The sequence below is a fragment of the Alosa sapidissima genome, chromosome 18 (assembly GCF_018492685.1).
Source record: "Alosa sapidissima isolate fAloSap1 chromosome 18, fAloSap1.pri, whole genome shotgun sequence".
NCBI lineage: Eukaryota > Metazoa > Chordata > Actinopteri > Clupeiformes > Clupeidae > Alosa > Alosa sapidissima.
Genome location: NC_055974.1, coordinates 22,166,310 through 22,179,770, shown reverse-complemented (window position 1 = coordinate 22,179,770; position 13,461 = coordinate 22,166,310). Strand labels below are relative to the sequence as shown.

At 42.8% G+C, this 13,461-nt stretch overlaps 1 long non-coding RNA gene across 1 annotated transcript; it reads right to left on the bottom strand.

Annotated features, from left to right (window-relative positions):
* Positions 1 to 250: 250 nt before the first annotated feature.
* LOC121690075 lies at positions 251 to 7,343 on the bottom strand. Its single transcript, XR_006024985.1, has 3 exons — positions 7,036 to 7,343; positions 4,384 to 4,395; positions 251 to 261 (listed from the first exon to the last, which is right to left on the bottom strand). It is a non-coding gene; the product is annotated as an uncharacterized LOC121690075 (long non-coding RNA).
* Between the last annotated feature and the right edge of the window lie 6,118 nt (positions 7,344 to 13,461).

The window sequence follows — 13,461 nt, the reverse complement described above, 5'->3', positions numbered from 1 at the left end:
CACACTTGGGTATTCTTAACTGACTAGATTTGGTGTTAGGTTTTAAATGAAAGCTGGATTTAGTGAGCTTTCTGGCTATAAGAGTGAGGTTATGGTCAGACAGACCAGTGACCATATTAAAGGATTTTGTCACCCTTTCAGGTTTGTTGGTGAATATCAAGTCAATTTGAGTTTTTGAGGATGAGGTTATTCTAGTGGGCCCTTTGATTAGTTGTGTGAAATCAAATTTATTTGAGACCCGTTGCAGTGCTTTACTGGTGCCTTTGTCCTCCCAATTTGCATTGAAGTCACCCATTACTAGTATTTCCTGCCCTGAGCTGCATTTCTTTAGAACAGTTTCTAATTTGTCAAAGAAAATAGCTTTTGCAGATGGAGGTCTATAGACTCCAATGAGAGAAAAGGACATTTGTGGTGAAAGGCTAATGTTAAGGCAAATATGCTCAAGCTCATTCTCAGCTGAGCATTGAACCTCTTTACATGATATATGGTCTTTGATGTATAACAGTAACCCCCCACCTTTGCCAACCTTTCTATCTTTCCTAAAAGCATTATAGCCAGGAATATGTAGAGCTGCGGATGGGGAGTTTTTATTCAACCAAGTTTCTGATAAGCATAGAAAGTCCAGGTTAGGGTCCACAAGAATATGTTTTATCTCATCACTTTTAGAAATAAAACTACGGATATTCAGGTGACCGCCCAATAGCCCACTGGGTTTTGCTTGAGGGTCCCACAGAACTTTGGCATTGTTCACTCTTTGAAAAAGGTTGAATTTACGCAGCTTTATAATTGCTGGATTTAGTCCTGCGGCTCTCCGTTGAGTGGCGCTGACTCCTGTTCTACGAGGATTCTTGATTGGCCCACGCTTACCTGGACCATAGAGGGTGTTGACAGGAAGAGTGGAGTTCGTTGGACAGAGGTCAACTGGTTGAGCGCTGCCCGAGGGCTGGGCAACCATCACCCTTGACGAGGAGACCCCTCTGGCCTTGTCGGAGGAGACGGAGTCGTCCGTGTGGTGGACCTGCTGCCGCGCGACCTCCCCAGAGACCAATGAGGATGCACACCGCCTCAGCGATCGTGGCCCTCCCGTTTCCTCCATGCCAAACATCCCCCTTGATCTTGCTTGAGTGGCGATTGTTGTCGACATAGGCCTACTCCCCGAACCATCCGAAGAACAAGCATCCGAGGAACAAGCATGGTAATTTGGTGGGTGATCCGAACTTTTTTGTACAACGTTAACAGCAGTTCGTATCTGTAAGCCAGGTGACTGACTGGTTGTAGTTGTGACAGGTTTTGGAGATTTGGTTACAAGTTCAGTGTGGAACATTGGGCCAGGGCATTGATGAACGTCACCAGCTAAGAGCAGACAGAAAGTTATGAGGAGTCACCCCCCTCTTTGATCCGTCTTGGTGAATTGTTTGTCTGAGCCCTGCATTCCCATACCAAGGCGGATAAAGGTGGTAAACAATGCGAGGTGACCAACTCCAAACTGCTTTTGCGATGTATGACTACTTGTCGAAGTTAGGTTGTCCAGTTCATGCGGATGTTTAGCTCCCAAAAAGTTTGTTATGAGTGCGTAAAGCAGCACCGCTGCCATCACTCCATGTCTGCACGCCATGTTGGTCAATAAATAAATAATAATAAATAATAAATGATCCTACACTTCCAATTTCGTGCAGTTTTGACTATGTTAGGTCACAGATACCTGCGATTACAACACCTCATTTTTACTTTTTTGTGTTTAACTAGGTGGCGCTATACATGAAATGAGTGGTTATGGAATGGGTTGACATGGCCCTTTGAGATCAACATACAAAAAAAAATGGTCCTCCTAAACCCTACGGTTCTCGAGATATTCACAGAAAACTGTGTCTGCCCTACCCTCCTTTCGGGGGGTTCAGTCCAGCGGGGGGGGGGGGGGGGGGTACAGATCAAAACGAAAACAGGAGGTTCCATACTATCCATGTGGGGTTACATGCCCACCAAGTTTCGTGTACCCCGGTCTTACAGTGTCCCGGGAATCCTTGACAGAAATTTGGACATGCAAAAAAGAAAAAAAAGAAAAAAAATCTGACTAAACCTATATGACCGCCGCTTCGCTTAATAATATGGACAAATAGGAGAGTAAAGTATAATGTAGACAAGGTAATATAAAAAACTATAAAAAAAACTATGTCAGTGCAAGAACAGGTTGAGGTCAGCCATTCAGTATTGTAGCAGAAGCCATTAATCATGTGTACTAATATAGCATGAAAGGCAGTCAGTACTCAAACATGGAGAGGGTGGAGAGGCAGACAGACTAAGCAGATGTGTATGTGCTGCCTACATTATGGAATGCAGAGTGCACATTTTGCATCCCTGGTATCATTATGGGATGCAGAGTGCACACATTTTGGTATCATGCACTAAACAGGTTTCTTTTTTTAACTTTTCTGCCAACTGTTACATACACAATCAAGAGCTCTTGAAAAACAAAGATCACAAGCTGTAAGCTACTGTATACAAGATTTCCAAAAGTGCTGATAGCATAATTCATTATTATTATTATCTTTAAGGGTTACAAGTCACATACTGGGGGAGGTAAGGTACCTTCTCAAGGAGTCCCCCTGTTGTTTCAGATGATAACAGACATGAAATAGCAGATATAATGGAACATACCTATCTGAAATGTTCCACTAGAATGAGTGTCAAAGCTATGCGGTTGGAGGCGATGCTTGAAAGCTGGCTGGCAGGTCTTTGAAAATGCTTTGAGGGTTGCCAGAAAAACAACACAGAGGAAACAAAAAGCCAATTATAACATGTGATTACATGGCATTACATAAGAGGAAGGCTGTCAATGGGTGGCATGTGTCACATAGCTCAATTGGATCCAGGATGCAATGCTGCATACCTTGCATTCTCATGCATGCACACTGTACTTATAACACAGGTACGCACATAGGCACAAACACATGCACACACACACACACACCAACTCATACAGACATGCACACACAAACATACATGCACACACACACACACACACACACAAAAAGACACACACATACAGACACACACACACACACACACACACACACACACACACACACACGTTGCATTCTCATGCATGCACACTTTACTTACAACACAGATACACCTGCACATATACAGACATTCACACAGACACACACACACACACTCTCACTCTCACCCTTTCACACACAACGACACACACACACACACACACACACACAGAGACACACACACAGACACACTCACACACAGAGACACACACACACAGACACACTCCCCCCCCCCCACACACACACAGAGACAGAGACACAGACAAAGACACACACACACGCACACACACACACACACACACACACACACACACACACACACACACATACAAGCCAGTGCAGCATGATTAAGTTAAGAGTGTCAAATGTGGCAGTGTGTCTCCTATGTCACCGTTAATGACTAATAGAATCCAACGACCCCCCCCCCCCCACCACCACCACCACCACCACCACCCCCACCCCCCATATTCCTGGGATTGAGCACGTAATCCATTATCTATTTTAATCATAATATTTAATATTCATGCCTCCTGTCTGTCAACATGACTTATATCACGTCTGTGTTTCCAAATGTATTCCATGCCTACTGGCCATGGTAAGGCCTTGGGCAAAGAGAGAAAAAAGGGCTTGTTGTGGACTGGAGTTAATATCTTCATGCTCACTTTGTGTAATTTGAGTCAGGAATCAACGCTTTCAAATATACTGAATGCAGTGATTCCTTTACCAAATTGTGATTTCCAGAATATTGTAAATACCATGTATTGGAGAAACCCCTTCAGCAACTGAATATGTTATAATAATAATTTCCCCTCAAGTGTGACACTCTAGCTGAGGCTCTTCCCCAAACTCCCCAAAATATGCTGCTGTCCTGTACAGTGAGATCTCAAGGGATGTGTGTGTGTGTGTGTGTGTGTGTGTGTGTGTGTGTGCGTTTGTGTGCGCGCGTGTGTGTGTGTGTGTGTGGCCCTGGGTCATGCTTTGGGCAAAAGAGGGTGTCTTATTAGTTTGGCTGTCCATGAGAGCTCGTCTAGACCAGGGGAGAAAGATACAATATTGAAGGAAAATGCACTTTATGAGATGTGGCATGGGCATAGGATCTTATACCTCCACCCATCCACCAGGTTATACGTGCATTGTGTGTAAGTGTAATGTGTAATGTATGTACAGGGTAAAATGTACAGTACTTCCACCCAACTTCAACAATTCAACTCAACACCAACTCTCTCTTCCGCTGTTCTGATTACTGTAATCTACATTAGACCAAAGCAATATAGGAATCGATGGTGTTTTGACCCCCCGACCCCCCCCATAGAAAAGTCTGAACCAGGGACCGTGTCTCATAGTATAGTAATAGCTCTGGATGACTTACTTACCCAGACAAGGTCAACACATGTTCTTAGATCTATTTGGGGTATTGATTGCGCTTTGGTGGTTGGGAGTGCACACGAGGACATCCTTTGCGGTTTGATACATTCACACCACACTGACAGGCTGCCAAAAATGGCGTCCACGTGAAACGGGATCTGGGTATGGCGTTCTGTCATTAGATAGGGTCATTAGTAACCTTTCTCTGCTCTGTGGGCCAGAACGAATAGAACACGCCCCAGAGTGATGCACTGTGGGAATGATATAAGGTGTCTAATCAATTGCACTGCCTAAGAGGCCATCTTCATTTACTTGAGCCTCTATCCTGTACCCTGTCCCACTAATATGTGCAAACCACAAAGATGACTTCATTGCACTTACTTTGGTCGCTGTACACTGAAGTGAAGTGAACAAGCATTGTGGGGTACAAGTCACATGCAACCTCGGGTCCTAATTGAAATGATGGGTCTAGTCTAAAGTCTAACTAAAGCCATTTAATAACCCGTTTGGGCTATTTTCAGTGTATTTTTACTAGTCATGGGCAGTCGTGGCCTACTGGGGCAGTGGTGGCCTACTGGGGCAGTGGTGGCTTACTGGGGCAGTGGTGGCTTACTGGGGCAGTGGTGGCCTACTGGGGCAGTGGTGGCTTACTGGGGCAGTGGTGGCCTACTGGGGCAGTGGTGGCTTACTGGGGCAGTGGTGGCTTACTGGGGCTGTCGTGGCTTACTGGGGCAGTCGTGGCCTACTGGTTAGGGCTTCGGGCTTGGAACCGAAGAGTTGCCGGTTTGATCCCCGACCAGTAGAAACGGCTGAAGTGCCCTTGACCAAGGCACCTAACCCCTCACTGCTCCCTGAGCGCCGCTGTAGCAAGGCAGCTCACTGCTCCAAATTAGTGTGTGCTCTGTGTGTTCACTAACAGTGTTCACTAACGGATGGGATAAATGCAGAGGGGGGGCATGCGTCAACAGACATGGTGACTATGTATGATAATGAGCTTTATTGGCCGGCCCAACGCTAACAGAAAAACACTGCCTCAAAATCCTATTTTGAACACTTGAAAGTTTTAAATGTGCAAAAACAATAATTACAATAAAAGCGGGGCTGTTGAGCTCTATACACGCAAGATACATTTAGATGGCGACCCATCTTTAATGTTGCATATCTCTAAATTTGATCCAAGGTGTTTCTGAAAATACAAACTGAATCTTTTACAGTATAGCTCTATAATTTTGACAATCTGTTTTAGAGCTTAATAATCCTGACCTGTGAAAACAGTTGTGTTGATGGGGACTGATGTGGATATGTTGTCCATTTTCTTATATCTATTCAATCATGTCTGACACGTAAGTGCCTGCTTTGCAGGTCAGGCACTCAGCTTCACGTTGATCTCGACCGAGACAAAAACATGGAAATTTACGTTTGAATTAATCAGTGAACTTATACTAAACAAGGAAGTTTGCACTATTGAGGTGACTGAATGTTTACAGAGATTACTATCGACCAATGACGGTAGCTAAGGTCAGGCTCTACACCATACACTCTCCACTCAATGCACTGTAGGGGGAGGCCGTGACTAGTATGTGAATGAAAGACATAGATATATATCTATGAATGAAAGAGAGAGCAATGCAAATTCACTGTAAACACGTTTGAGGCTAGAATAAGAAAATCACGGTCGACTTTGAAATTCCGCCCGGACACATTTTTAGGTTTCAAAAAGAGGACATGTCCGGGCAAAAGAGGACATCTGGTCACCCTTATTTTACCGTGACTTGAAGAGCTGTAAACAGTCTTGTAAGGCTGCGTGTACAAATCCGCTTGAAGCTCCAGGGGAATTTTGAATTGCGACAAGAATTCTCGGGCTAACCGTTAATGTGCCGTGAGAAAGGTTGGGAATAGACGACCCACCAGGCCAGCACTAACCTCCGAGCGCGGTAAACAAAATTGGATATTTCAGGAGTAAAAGCCTGGGTAAGAACCAAACCAGATTTTGTTCAAATCTACACACTTATGGCTACTGAAAAATGTAAGGTTCATTTATCAAATGTTATTTTAAAGTATTAAAAAACATCGTTGTTCTAGAATTTTCGAACGAAATGGGTGATAATTGGAGGTGTTACGATATATTTGTTAATTTAAGACCATGAGCAAGATCCTAAGGTCCTTGTGTGTGTGTGTGTATGAGTGAGTGCATTTACAGTAACATGAGTATTCCATGAGCAATTCAACAGAGAAGATGTGAATTTGGATGCACTTTGTGTCCAGTGGCCCCATAGAGATGATTATGAAGCAAAATATATTTGTTAATTTAAGACCATGAGCAAGATCCTTAGCACAAACATCAATAGGTGTGTGTGTGTGTGTGTGTGTGAAAGGAAGTATGTAGTAACCTGCATGCCACATGATAGCTTTAGTTTATGCATAAGACTCTTTGCTCATTGAGTGACTGCACTTTGTGCGCCATTTAAATGAGGGCCCTTCATGACAGTGTCAACAAAGACATTGGCAGCCCTTTTAAGTCCCTCCACTCTATTTCTGCAGAAATGCGCCTGTGCAAGGCTTCACAACCTCAACCTTGCTCCAGCGGCGAGATCACAACACATTGGTCGACTTTAGCTGATGAGCTCTCACCCCTCGCTGCCGTTCGATGCTTTGCTGAACATTGTGTAGCCTACCTGTAGGTCGTTGGCACCTTTATTTGCGACCGACACGTAAGTGCCTGCTTTGCAGGTCAGGCACTCAGCTTCATGTTGATCTCAACCGAGACAAAAACATGGAAATTTACGTTTGAATTAGTCAGTGAACTTACACTAAACAAGGAAGTTTGCGCTATTGAGGTGACTGACTGACCAATTAAATGTTTACAGAGATTACTATCGACCAATGACGGTAGCTAAGGTCAGGCTCTACACCCTACACTTTCCACTTAATGCAAAGCGAACTATAGGGGGACGGCGTGACTATTATCACTTCGCACTTCATGACAGTGTCAACAAAGACGTTGGCAGTCCTTTTAAGTCCATCCACTTGGCGGCCATATTGCAACGCTATTTGGGCGCTTATTGGGCATCTATTTCTGCAGAAATGCGCCTGTCCAAGGCTTCACGGCCTCAACTTTGCTCCAGCGGCGAGATCACAACACATGATTGGCACGATGTATTCATAGCACACCACATGATTGGCACACATTGGTCGAATTTTTTGCCGTGGAAGGGGCGGGATATGTGTAGACAACTGCCCTATTGGTTACAAACTAACCCCATGTATTTCTATGGAGGATTTTTTTAGTGCTGTGTCTCCTCATTAGAAAATCTCTGACTTTGGTACAGAGGTAAGTTCTCATTCTCAAAACATAGGCAAACGTTTTGAGAACGTTTGCAAACAGTTTTCTGTTAGCCTTGAGTTTTCGGAGAACGTTTGTAAACAATCAGAAACAGTCTGAGGAGGTTGTTCTCCACGAACATACAGTGGAACTGGACGTGAGTTTGACGAAGGCAACAATGCAATTACCGTTAAAATGGAATGTTACGTAACACCAAATCATTTAAATTTAACTGTTCAAAGAAAACATGTTCACCACGAACGTTCGGCACTGTTTGCCAAATTTGAACGCACCTCAGTGCTGTGTTCCTGGGCAAAAAGCTTTGTCACAGCCAAGGTCACACTAAAGTCACAGTTACTTCTTATACAATGAGATATTGTGGAGATATTAGTAGTGTTATGGAATTACACATTTTATTTCTCTACAATGACTCAAAATTGTAGCTTTTCAAACTCTCCCTCAAGTGGCTCGTATTGCTGCAAATTATCCACACAATTTCAGCCTAAGAGCCTCTGTGATGTGAACTCTGAGGCCATTTTGAAAATGACTGTGAAAAAATGATGACAGAAGTCAGACCCAGAGGAGCGGAACAGGCTGGCCAGTCTCTCTGGCGGCTGTCCTGGCCAGAGGGCTCGCGGGTGGGCAGGCTAATCCCGCAGAGCCCTAACCTACCTGGACCTCTTCTTCCAGGCTAAATGACACTGCAATCGGGAGGCTGCTATTTTTCTTCATGGGGAGCGGCGTAATGTAACAGACAGGCTGCATGCATCGGTGATGAAGTCGATGGCAGGGCCCATCGAACTTTCATTATCGCCCAGCGCATTGAGACGAATGGCTGAGTGACGCTCTAAACAAAGAGAGACATCCATCTGATTATGGATGACCTTGCCCAAGTTTATTTCATTTGTTTTTATTATGTATGCCTTGATCTCTTTCTCTCTCTCTCTCTCTCTCTCTCTCTCTTTCTCTCTCTCTCTCTCTCTCGTTGTGTGTGGTGTCTGTGTGTGTGTATGTCTCAATGATTTTTCATGTGGCTCCAGAAACAAGGTCACCCACCTGCCAGTGAAAGTGGGTTTCTTTAGTGCAGTGTGTGTGTCTGTATCTGTGTGTGTGTGTGTGTGTGTGTGTGTGTGTGTGTGTGTGTGTGCTCGTCTGTGTGTGTGCATGTCCAATACATCACACAATGTATTTTGCGAATGCATGTCTCTGTGTTTAAATATGAATGCGCCCTAATGTCTCCAAGACCTTTGCTCCTCCTTCTCCTCGCTGCTCACTTTACCAACACACAAAGAAGAGCTGCTCTCAATACCCGCTTGATTAGCACATCAAACCCTCGGAAACTCGTGGAGAAATCTGCTCTAATCACACCACCTGGTCTTTACCCACATGTCAGCTCACAAACCCCTCATGATGATAGTGATGAATTACGACCGAGTACAATTGCGTAATCTCACAGCTATGATAATGGCCCAGTCTTCCCCCAATGTGATACGCTGTCAAAAAGGAAACTGGCAATACAACATGGGGACTAATAGTGTACTCTAACAGCTATGATGTTGATTTTGTTTTTTTAATAAAATAAATAGTAAGGTATATGATCAAACAATAGAAAAGTTAAACGATCAGTCATTCCAACGGGACACACAATTACTTCACTTTGTCGTCTGTTCTGAACTCTAACTGCCTACAATCCCCTCCTCATATATTGAAATTAAACTTCTTTACATGTATTTTAAGGTCGTTAATTTGGAGTAATTATTAATTGGAGTATATCAAATGACACAAAAGTGAAAATATCAGTCATTCCCACTAGCCACGCAATGTCTTCACTTCATACAGTAGTCTTCTGTCCTGCTCTGAACTATAACTGATATGTCATAATTAGTGCTGTCAAACGATTAAAATTTTTAATCACGATTAATCGCTGAATTCCTATAGTTAATCACGATTAATCACATATTTTATCATATGATTAAAATTATATTATTTTGCATTTCTGAACTTTCCAGGAGTCCATATTCACAATAAAGCAATTATTGTGTATCTTGATTGGGATTCAAATGAAAGCAAGTTACTTTATTAACTTAACTTTAAGATGTAGTAGGTCTATTTGATTATTTCAAATCAAATTTCAAAAGATGTGCAGCAGACCTGAGGCAACACAATATATTCTTCAGAAATATAGCTGATATACACTGAAATAAATGTTACCGCTGAAGTGCATGCACAAAATGTAGGCCTACACACATTATAAAGGCATAACAAACAGAAAATATTATATTCATACTATATTCATTATCTTTGAGTTCAGTTGAAAATAAGGAACTTTTCAACATGAGTGCATTGCCATTTTATAGGCCTACAGTCTATGGTGCACTGTCACTTGCCACACACATCAACGCCGAAGTTTTTAACAGGCAAACACTGGATGAATGGATTTTATGGAGCAGCGTCGACCAAATATAACCGAATCGTGATTTACACGGCGGCAAAGTGCGATGCTGGTGTACGGAGTTGTATTGAAAAGAATGGAATTTAATGTAAATGAATGTCGAAAGCAGAGTGCATCGCAAATAGTAGCAGCCAAAGAGGAATGTTGATAAATAATGTTGAACAAGTGACGGTGACAAAATCTTTGGCGGCACACAACTAATGCGTCAGCCTAGGCTACTACTCCATGGCCGGCTCGTAAGCCCAACCAAGAGTGTGCAGCATGCCTTTACGTAGCCTGCTAACGGCGCATCATCATAAAGATACATTTAATCTGCATCACGCCCCATTTTAACGGACTTTTACGGATTTTAATTTTAACATGTTAACATTATATCATTGATCCAATGGGAAAGATAGCTAGTAATCACACGTTGACGTTACATCTAGTTATAAATTCACAGGATATTCAATCATTTTACTAACACAGCAGTTATGAAGAATTATGTTTATGTAACTTACCCCATGCATGTATTGTACACATTTAGCATGTAGCCACACTTACCATAATATTACTTTTATAAATGGGGTCTTGGTCAATTAAATTTGTCCTCTTTTTTTTTACACTAATTTACAAAAAATATTAGCAGATTTCTACAAAGTAATGTTTATTAATTTCAAATGCAGTATATAATGTAAAATTATGTAAAAGTGGTTGCATCATAGAGCAGGCCATCACCACAAACTGAGTGACCGTTCAAGACGAATAGGCCTACTGGTGGGGGAGGCTATGACAACTCTGAAGGAGTTTAAAAGCTTCAGCAGCTGCAATGGGAGAAACTCTGCAACACAATAAACCAAAATTAAGTTTAAAGTAAGTTCTTCACCACTCAAAGCTCTATGGGCGAGTGGCAAAGCCCATATTAAATCTCAGTTTGCCCAAAAACATGTGGGAGACTCTAGATACTATGTGGGATACTCTAGATACTATGTTTGGCTGAGACCAAACACTGCACAACACCAGAAACGCACCATCCCTAATTTGAAGCATGGTGGTGGTAGCATCATGTTTTGGGGATACTTTTTGACAGAAGACCCTGGGGTAAAATGAATTCAGCCAAATATATTATGGAAATCCTGGAGGACATGCAAAACGGTTAGCTTGCTGGCTAGCTAACTGTGGAACATAACATAGCCAAGTATAACATAGCCAAGTATCTCACCTAGTTGTAGGAAATAGGCTACGTTCATATTACAAGTGATAGAATGAATGTGTGACTTATATTTAGTTGATTTTATGACATGTAAAGTTTGTTACACCAAAAAGAACGTTAATCTTGCGATAAAAAAAATTGACGCCGTTAAAATAGGTTTATGTTAACGCCGTTAATAACGCGTTTAACTGACAGCACTAGTCATAATACCTCTTTACATCCCTCTCATCATCTGATTGGTAGTTCTGTGATATATACCATTATGACTCATGCATCCCCTCTACTCTGATTGGTTGGCCTAGGCTGTTCTCCACCCCCCCCCCCCCCCCCCCCCCCCTTTCCCTATCTTGGTACTCTGGCTCTCCAGAGCTCCATTCATGGCAAGGCTCTATACTCTCTACTGGAGTGATTACGGAGGAGATCAGAGAAGCGACTCTACTGAACTCGGACCGACTCTACTGCTCACACACACACACACACACACTTCCATCCACTCCCTCAGGAAGATTTCACTGTCTCAGCACTAGCTCTCAGAATGTGTGTGTGTGTGTGTGTGTGTGTGTGTGTCTTTGTAGTGTGTGTGTGTGTGTGTGTGTGTCTCTTTGTAGTGCATGCGTGTGTGGGTACCTAATACAATGCAATCCCCTGACGGCAAAGGGATTGACAGTAATCTTTTAATTACTCAGCAGGATAGTGTGGTGGCTGCCTCTCAGGCGCTGTACTGTTCGCAGCGACAGCGTCGTCACAGGGGTGAGACTCTGTGCTCTAATAGCTCCACAAGGGCTACACTGAGGACTACACAAAGGGATACACACACACACACACACACACACACACACACAAAAACAATGGGACCACATTTAGGAAGCTTATGAGTTCAAGAGTTATGACTAATAACTAACTAGTTGTAATTAAAGTTAATAATATAATAGTTATAAGTAATTATAATTACCACACACTGACAGATGTTCAGAGTTTACATTTGGAGAACGCAAGTATCTCATCGCTGTAGTTGTAGGTGAAAATTGGGAAGCACTGAAGGGTCGTCGATGCGATGGCAGTCCTCTGATTACACTAGAGGTCCCTGTCAATCACCATTCTCATTTTACACATAATCCTGTGCACAAGACTGGGAATGACATGCCGTGTGTGCATGTGTGTGTGATGTTTTTGTGTTAATGTGTCTGTGTGCATGTGTGTGTGTGCATACACGTGTGTGTGTGTGTGTGTGTTTGTGTTTGCATGTACACGTGTGTGTGTGTCTGTGTGTGAGTGCTAGCTCAGTTCTAACTCATCTACAATATCATACAAGTTGTACCTTGGTGTATCATATCAATAGTACCAAATGATTAAATTAGATTAGATTAGATTCAACTTTATTGTCGTTGTGCAGAGTACAAGTACAAAGACAAGGAAATGCAGTTTGCATTTAACCAGAAGAGCAAAAAAGCAGAAAAGTGCAAATAGCAATGGTAAAACTATATACAGATTGATCAGGGCAGAGATTATGCAATGGCACTGCAGGAAATACAGATACAGATCTAATGAGACTAAGGGCCCTATCATGACACTCTAAAGTGCATCGTCACTCGTCAAAAGTCTATTCAAATTTAGTAGGATGTCCAGTTCACATTGTGAGGGGTTTCGTTATCAAACGTGGAGCGCATGGCGCAACAAGGTGTTCCTAGGTTTTTTAATCAGTCATATGGTCAGGCTCAGGTAGGGTCAAAGGTCAATAAAAGAATAGAAAGCCCCCCCTTAAAAAAAAAACAACAGCAATCGGCTAGGAAATAATGACTAGCCTCCTTAGGGATTGCCTCAACATGATCTGCCCCTTGCCCGCCCCCCATAGATAAAAGGTGGACTCTTTCAGGTCATATAAGCATGTGATCGCACCAAAGCAGAAACAAGAACTGACTTGAAACAGTGTCAAACCAAAGTGCTTCGGCCTACACAGACGTCCACATCAAACTTCGATCAATACCGATCTAAGGGATTAACGCACTAAACCTTCTGGACAAGTTCGGACGAGATATCAAATACCAAAACGTCTGCGTGGTCAATGCTGTTA